This window comes from Gossypium arboreum, chromosome 6, assembly GCF_025698485.1.
Source record: "Gossypium arboreum isolate Shixiya-1 chromosome 6, ASM2569848v2, whole genome shotgun sequence".
Classification (NCBI taxonomy): domain Eukaryota; kingdom Viridiplantae; phylum Streptophyta; class Magnoliopsida; order Malvales; family Malvaceae; genus Gossypium; species Gossypium arboreum.
In genome coordinates this window covers 33,655,673-33,664,266 of record NC_069075.1, presented here as the reverse complement: position 1 = coordinate 33,664,266, position 8,594 = coordinate 33,655,673, and the positions used below count along the sequence as shown (strand labels likewise).

The following is an 8,594-nucleotide window of genomic DNA, read 5'->3' as shown; positions in this document are numbered from 1 at the left end:
CATCCTAGTAGGTTTACGTTCCCCAAGACCAAGGTGTTTGAACATTTTATATGGCATCAAATTAGCACCTAAATCAGCTAATGCTTTCTCCACATTCAAACTACCAATTAGGCAAGGGATAGTAAAACTTCCTGGATCTTTCAGTTTGGTTGGCAGTTTGTTTTGGAGTATGGCTGAGCACTCCTCGTTGAGTTCTACTGTAGATAAGTCCTCGAACTTCCTTTTATTTGTTAGAAGCTCCTTCAAAAATTTTGCGTATGTAGGCATCTGCGAGATGGCTTCAAAAAAAGGTAAGTTGATATGTAATTGCTTGAAAAGTTCAAGAAACTTACCGAATTGTGCATCAATGTGGTCTTTTTTCAATTTTGACGGGTATGGAATTGGTGGTTTATATTCCTTCGAAACTGGTTTGTCATTATTTTCAGGTTTTTCTTCCCTCCTTTCGCTGATCACGGCTTCTTGTGTTAGCTTCTTTTTAGATTCCACTAACACTTTCCCACTCCTTAGTGTAACTGCTTTTACATGCTCTTTTGATTTGGTGTTACTAGGTAAACTTCCTAATGGTCTTTCCAAAATTAGTTTGGACAGCTGTCCTATCTGAGTTTCGAGCCCTTGGATCGATGCTTGTTGATTTTTAAGTGTTGTCTCGGTGTTCTGAAAATGGGTTTCTGACACTGACATAAATTTAGATAGCATCTCCTCAACATTCGGCTTCTTCTCTTATTGATAGGGTGGCTGTTGAAAACCCGGAGGATGTTGTGGTCTTTGATTTCCTTGACCACCCCACGAGAAATTTGGGTGGTTCCTCCAACCTGCATTGTAAGTGTTACTATATGGATTATTTTGAGATTGAGGACTATTACCCATGTAATTTAACTGCTCATTATCCATGTTGTGGCCATAAGGTTGGTATTCCGAATTGCTTGATCCACCTCCACTTGCTTCGCACTGCATTACTACGTGAACCTGTGAAGAACTAAGAAAATTATCAATTTTCTCATTCAAGAGTTCTACCTGATTAGAGAGCATGGTGACCGAATCGACGTTATAAACACTGGCTGTTTTCGTTGGTTTTGTCCTCATGACTTGCCACTGATAGTTATTCAGTGACATCTCCTCTATAAAGTCATAAGCATCTTCAGGTGTTTTATTATTGATGGTTCCACCAGTAGCTGCGTCAACCATTTGCCGAGTCAAAGGATTCAGGCCATTATGGAACATTTGAACCTAAAGCCAAAGCGGTAACCCATGGTGAGGGCACCTTCTCAGTAAGTCCTTGTATCTCTCCCATGCATCGTAAAGAGTTTCTAAGTCCATCTGCACAAACGAAGAGATATTATTATGTAATTTGGCCTTTTTAGTCGGCAGGAAATATTTTAATAGAAATTTTTCGGTCATTTGTTCCTAAGTAGTGATTGACCCTCGTGGTAATGAGTTCAACCACTGTTTAGCTTTGTTCCTCAATGAAAAAGGGAATAACCGAAGACGAATGGCATCATCAGCAACACCATTAATTTTAAATGTATCGCATAGTTCCGAAAAGGTTGCTAAGTGAGCGTTGGGATCCTCATCCTGCAAACCATCAAACTGAACAAATTGTTGTATCATTTGAATGGTGTTAGGTTTTAGTTCAAAAGTATTTGCAGCTATAGCAGGTCTAACTATGCTCGATTCAGTTCCTGTTAAAGAAGGTTTAGCATAATTATACATAGTGCGTGGAGCAGGATTTTGATTAATCACAATTACAAGAGGTAGCTGATTGTCTTGGTTTTCAGCCATCTCTTCGGTTGGGGGTTGAGTATCGTCCTTTTGCTCATTCTTTGTGTATCTTAAGCTTCACCTTATTTCTCTTTGGTTTCTGCGAACTGTGCGATCGATTTCTTCGTCAAAAACTAGTGGTCCTGATGGGTTTCTTCTAGTCATAAACTATAGAAACCTGCCAAGAGAAAGAAAAAGTAAATTAATAAATAATAATAATAATAATAAAATTAAATTAAATTAAATTGCAAGAAAAATAAATAGCTAAAGTAATAAAAATTAAGCGTTCCTAATATCTTAGTTCCCCGGCAACGGCGCGAAAAACTTGGTCGTGATTTTCGTGACAGGTAAGTTTTAAATCTTTATAATTAATCATTCTTGAAACTAACTATTATCGCGATGCAGGCAAGTGTACCTATTGAGCAGTAGTATAGTTTTAGCAAGACCTGGTTGTCGAACCCAAAGGAACTAAAAGTACTAGTAATGACTGTCTTTTTATTATCTAGCCTAAGAATAAGGTGGTTTGGTTTTAACTAACTAATTAACTATTCCAAGAATTCACAGAGAATGGAATTGGGGGATTACTTTTGGAAAACGATTGAATTAAGACAATACCTAAGGAAAAATCCACCTAGACTGTACTTGTTATTCTGGCTCCGAATCGGACGATTTATTCATTTAACTTATTCCGTAGAGATCTCTAATTTATGTTATTATCCTTGCTCAAGACTAATAACATCTAATCCCTAGATTGAATAATTGAGACTTTTCTCTGATTAACACTCTATCGTTGTATTAACTTGATCTATGGATCCCCTTATTAAGTTTCACCCTAATCCAGTAAAATCTTGTCACCCCATCTCTAAATGCGTAATCAACTACGCTTAATTATGACAAATGTTCTCTTAGACAAGGTCTATTCCTCCTCTGAAAAAGAGCTTATCTTGAATCAGTATCCTGGGATATCAAAACAAGAATTAAGAACACATAATTAAGAACAAGTTAAATATTTATCATACAATTCAGAAAATAATAACAAGATTCATCTTAGGTTTCATTCCCCTTAGGTATTTAGGGGATTTAGTTCATAACTAAAAAGGAAAACATCTCAGAAGAATAACAAATACAAAACATAAAGAAAACCCAAAACTCCTAAGGGAAGTTGAGGGGTGATCTTTAGTCTTGATGATGAAACCGGCTTCTGAGATGGCTCAATTGGCTTCCTTCGAGTAATTCCTTCCTTCCTCTCTGTGCCTCCTCTTTTTCACTTCCTCTAAGGCGTATTTATAGGCTTTAGAATGCCTAAAAACCCTCAAAATTAGTCTTTTCGAATTGGACTCAACTTTGGCTCGGCAGGGACACGCCTGCGTGAATCGTGCTTCGAATCTGCCAAATTGACACGTGTGATCTGCCCGTGTGAGGAAGTCCAGGCCATGTTGATTTTGTACTTTGGCCCATTTTCTCCGTTTTTGGCCCGTTTCTCGTTCCTTTCACTCTCATATGCTCTCCTAAGTATAAAACATGAAATTAAGGCATTAGGAGCATCGAATTCACCAATTCTAAGAAAAATAATCCATAAAAGGTGTTAAGCATGGAGTAAAAATATGTATAAATTACGGTTTATTAATACTCTCATCTGGTTGGATCCGACAATTTCTGCCTAATTCTTTTCCAAAGTTCTGGTAATTCTATGTCTTGGTTGAAAACCAGTTGCATTATGTTCTCTTTGAAAAATTGACACCATTCTCGATGTCACTCTATTCATTATCGTAGAAAACAAAAGCATTAGTTTGTCCATTCATTTTCAAATCGGGATAACTTGTTCCATATGTTTGAAACAAAATCATCATGCAAAGAAATAGTGTTGTAATAAAATATGAAAAACAAAAATCAATGCTTACTTTATGCAAATAGGTTGCTCCAACTTATGTCTTATGTTTGAATTTCTCCCCTTCAGATCTTCTTATGATTTTCTTTGCTCATAAATAGAGCCACTCGTGTAACAGCCCAATTTCGATGAAATCAGAACAGTGATTTCAAGACCAAAAATATGAGCTGACAATAATTTTTATTTTTATTTTATTTTATGGTCCATAATACGCTAGAAAAGTCATGTGAAAATTTTGATAAGAAAATTTTACCGATTATGTGATTAATTACGAGAAAGACCAAATCGCATACAATGTAAAAGTTGGATTCTAGCACCTAGAAGTATCAAATAGCTATGGAATTCAAAACTTGAGGTCCTTATATGGTAATTAGACCATTAATGAAAGTATGAAGATATTTTGAGATGACTCATCCATGGAAATTTTAAAAAAAGGGTAGGGACTAAATTGGAATTCAACTAAATTAATTAATTAAAAGATGATAAAAAGAAATATCATCTTATTTTTCTCATCTTCTTCCCCAAAAATACATGAAAACCCTAGGAAAGAGAGAATAAACTTTCATGGCCAAATTGGGTAGGTTTCCTTGGCACGTTTTTAGTAATTTTGATATTTTTAAAATCGGGATAGTCTAATCAATCTATTTGAGGGATTAATTTGAAAAGTTATGAAAGTATGAAATTTGGGTCATGGATGAATATGCTGGAAATATGAAATTTATAGTAGAAAATGAAAGGTTGTTAATAGATAAACAACTTTTACAAAGGGATTTTTGATGAAAACATGATTTAGGGACTAAAATGTAAAGTTGTAAAATTGAAGAAAAAAGCTTAATTTTTATGAATAAATATGCTGTAATTTTTGTCATGGGATTTTGGTTACGCTTGGAATAGGATGCAAATTGCACAAGTTTCATTTTCTAGGCTCAGGGACGAAATTGGAATTTATGAAAAAGTTAGGGGCAAAATAGTAATTTTTCCTAGGATGTAAATTGAGTCCACATGAATGTGAAATATGATAAATTGACGTTAATTTACTTGTATAGATCTGGATAGACCAAATTTAGAGTTAGAACGAGGAAAATGTCAGATTAGTATATGTTGTACGCGAACACTTGTCGAGGTAAGTTCGTGTAACTAAATTATGTTTATTTACATGCTTGTTTTGATTATGATTATGTAAATTGTATAAATGTCATATATATGTGAAATGATTACATATCCGATCAAGCCCGATAAATAAAAATGTTCAAATTAAATGATAATGCCCGATATATGATAAAGGATAAATGATGAAAATGTTACCTTTATGCTTGGAATGGATGTGGAATGTGATGATTTAAATTATATGGATTTTATAGATGTATGAAATAATCACATACCGAAAAATGCTTGAAAATGTTAAATCCCGTTTGAATAAATGAAAATCTATGGATAAATGTAATTGCCTAAATGAATGAGGTCCTGCATTAGTTGCAGCATGGATTTAGCTCGGATGAGTAATCCTAATGACTTCATTATAGAAAGGATTTAGCCCGGACAGGTAATCCAGATCAAACTCTCTAGAGCATTTGTCATAAAAAGGATTTAACCTAGACTGGCAATCCTGTTGTATACATGTGTGGCTCGAGAGTGTACTCTCTAAACTTGTACCCTATGGGTACTATTGGACATGAATTGACAAATTCTAATTTGTACACCTTGGGTGTACTACCTGTGTCTCCGTCGATATTCTGAATAAATTCAATGGGTAAAAATCTTGACATGAAAGGACATGAATGAGAAATAAGTTATTATACGTAGTTGTCTGAAATCCATGAAAATGAGGACACATGACAATTAACATATGAGAACATGTGATAATGATATTTGAATATGGAATTCATTATATGAAAATGTTCATCCTTAGTTTTAAACTTGTACACTTTGAGTGTACCACTACTCATGTGACATTGATATTATGAGTATTATGAGTAAAGCTCTTATACCAAATAATCTAAACTTCAGATGAGTTATATGAAAATATACTTGAACTATAACGATGTGATTTATACATGTTGTGGAAAGTATAGTGCTTGGAAACTTGATTATTGTTGAGCTCAAACATGTTTTTGATATTATTATGGAATTTATGGCTAACAAGGGCAATGAGGATATGTGTAGGGCTTGAGGTCAAATTGAGTGAATATGCCTTACATAGTTACCTCAAAATAAATTGAATGGTAAGTTAAGTACCATGTTATACGAACTTACTAAGCATTTTATGCTTACTCCATTTTATTTTCCCTGTATTAGAGTAAATTGGAAGCTCGTTGGATTGGAAGCTTCGCAGAGATAACTCACACCATCCATCGGCCTATATCGGTATATATGGTAAATTAATTATGGTTGTAATGGCATGTATAAGTTATATTGGCCATATTGGCATGCAAATGCAAATGATTATTGTAAACTAATCATTGGAATGGCTAGTGATGATATTGTTTTGGTATATTTATGTATGTATTAAGTTCATTTTATGAATAACATGAGTGTTTATTATTGACTGATTGAGAAAGGTTAAATGAGTATGCTTATGAAAGGTAAGATTAAAAGCATGAATTCATGTAACAATATATCATGTTAGATGTTATAAATTACTTGGATTCAATGCTTGATATGGTTGGTATTGGATGTAAGTTTGGTGTAGGAACTTGGTGAAAATTTTAGGTGAGAAATAAAGCTAGAAATAGCTTTATTTTGTCCACACGGGCAGATACACGGGCGTGTTCTAGAACGTGACACACAGCTGGGTACATAGGCATGTAGTTAGGCCATGTGTCACTTGCACCTTAAATTCAGGAATCAGAATGCTCAGAATTGAGCACATGGGCAGAGACACCGGCGTGTGTCTCAACCGTGTGGGAGATAAGGCCTTGAACACGGGCGTGTGTCTTGGCCGTGTGAAATTTGCACCTAATTTCAAATTTAATTAATTAACCACACGACTTAGAACACGGGCGTGTGGCATGGATGTGTGTGCAAGTCAGAGAGCAACCTAAATTGAACACGGCATATAGCACGGGTGTGTCCTAGGGTTACATGGGCGTCTCCCTTGGACCACACCGATGTGTGAGCCCTACACCTAGGAAAACTTTTGAATTTCGTGAAAATTTCCCTGAGTTTTTGATTAAGTCTCGACTCGATTCTAATGCTTGAATTGGGCCTCGAGGATCCTTTAAGGGACGTTACGAATGATCTCGGCTAATGAATAGTGATAGATAAAATTTATCTAAAAATATTCTAAAAATTCTGGTAACGTTGTAACCCTGTTCCGGCGACAGATACGGGTTAGGGATGTAACACCCCTATCCCGTAACCGTCGCCAGAATAGGTAAGGGGCATTACCGGACTTGTAACTCATGTCAGAACAGTAAAATTTTGAACTTTTTCTTGAAATAAAGATCGTTCATTTAAATAAGTACTAAGCACAGCCAGAGGTAAAATTTAAACTTCACTAAGTAAACATTCAAAAGATGCCATTTTCGCATGGCTTATATACATTAACCAAAAATATTCTTCCGCCACTAGTCTATTCTATACATGCCATAAAATAATTCTAAACAAAACAAGAATAAGCGGTGGATAGTGATAGTGTGACTAGTTCTTCGACGATCCCCGAGCCTCGTAGCTTCACAATGAGATCTATAAAACAGAGAAAACAAAGTAAACGGAGTAAGCATTACGATGCTTAGTAAGTTTTAAGCAAAGTGTCAATAGGTAACAATCAAATTATAACATAGTTGTTCGTATTTTATTTCACTCTTCCTTGGGCATACCATCCCTTTACCGAATATGCACATCTCATCATATACAATAGGCGATAAACTTTCACATAAAAGTGAGCTCATGTGACATAGATATATTGTATGATTTCACATAACCTCTCACACCGATCCGATATCACATAATCATAGGAATAGTCTCATAGATTGCTCTCGTATGCATCACATAACTACCTTATGATTTAGTTCAAATCAAGCTCACATATAAACTTGGAGTACATACCTGTTTAACCTTTCGCATTGAATATATTTATAAGCAGTTCTTATTACGAAGTCTTATAGCTTTAACCTCTACTCGGATTATCGGTGAGACCTTTAGCTCAGACGAAATCTCGACACGAAGTTATCGGGTCTTACCCGGACAAAATCTCCACACGTAGTCATCGGGTCTTACCCGGACATACTCTCCACACGTAGTCATCGGGTCTTACCCGGACATAATCTCCACACGTAGTGTAACACCCCGTACCCGAGTCCGTTACCGGAGTCGAACACAAGGTGCACACAGACTTAACTTAATTGTTTTCACAGTCCATAAAAAAAATTTCCAGCCAGCTGGCTAACTGTGTCACTGTCACCTTAAAAATCATATCTTGAGTTCCAAAACTCGAAAATCAGTTTTGTGATTTTTCCCTGAAACTAGACTCATATATGCATCTACAAATTTTTTTTCTAGAATTTTTGGTTGGGCCAATTAGTACAGTTTATTAGTTAAAATCTCCCATGTTACAGGGATCGACTACACTGACCTTCGCGCATTACAACTTAGATATCTCCCTGTACAGGGATTCAATACTGATTTCGTTTGTTTCTATAGAAACTAGACTCAAAGAGGAATCTATAAATATATGGCATGACTCCTAATTATCTCTGGTTAACTTACAATGAATTTCCAAATTCGGAACAGGAAATCCAGAAACCATTCTGGCCCTGTCTCGCGAAAACTTCAATATCTCTTAACATACTGTTCATATAATCGTTTTGTTACTTTCCTATGAAAATAGATTCATCAAGGTTCATTTACAAAATTTATTCAATATTTAATTCCATTCCTACTATTTTTAGTGATTTTTCACATCCACATCACTGCAGCCATCAACCTCTGTCTTTAAGGTAGATTTTAC

General features: G+C 35.4%; 1 non-coding gene across 1 annotated transcript; it reads left to right on the top strand.

Moving 5' to 3' along the window:
* Positions 1-1,243: 1,243 nt before the first annotated feature.
* On the top strand, positions 1,244-1,349 carry LOC128294975 (small nucleolar RNA R71). The gene has a single exon (XR_008285282.1). It is a non-coding gene; the product is annotated as a small nucleolar RNA R71 (small nucleolar RNA).
* The last annotated feature ends 7,245 nt before the right edge of the window (positions 1,350-8,594 follow it).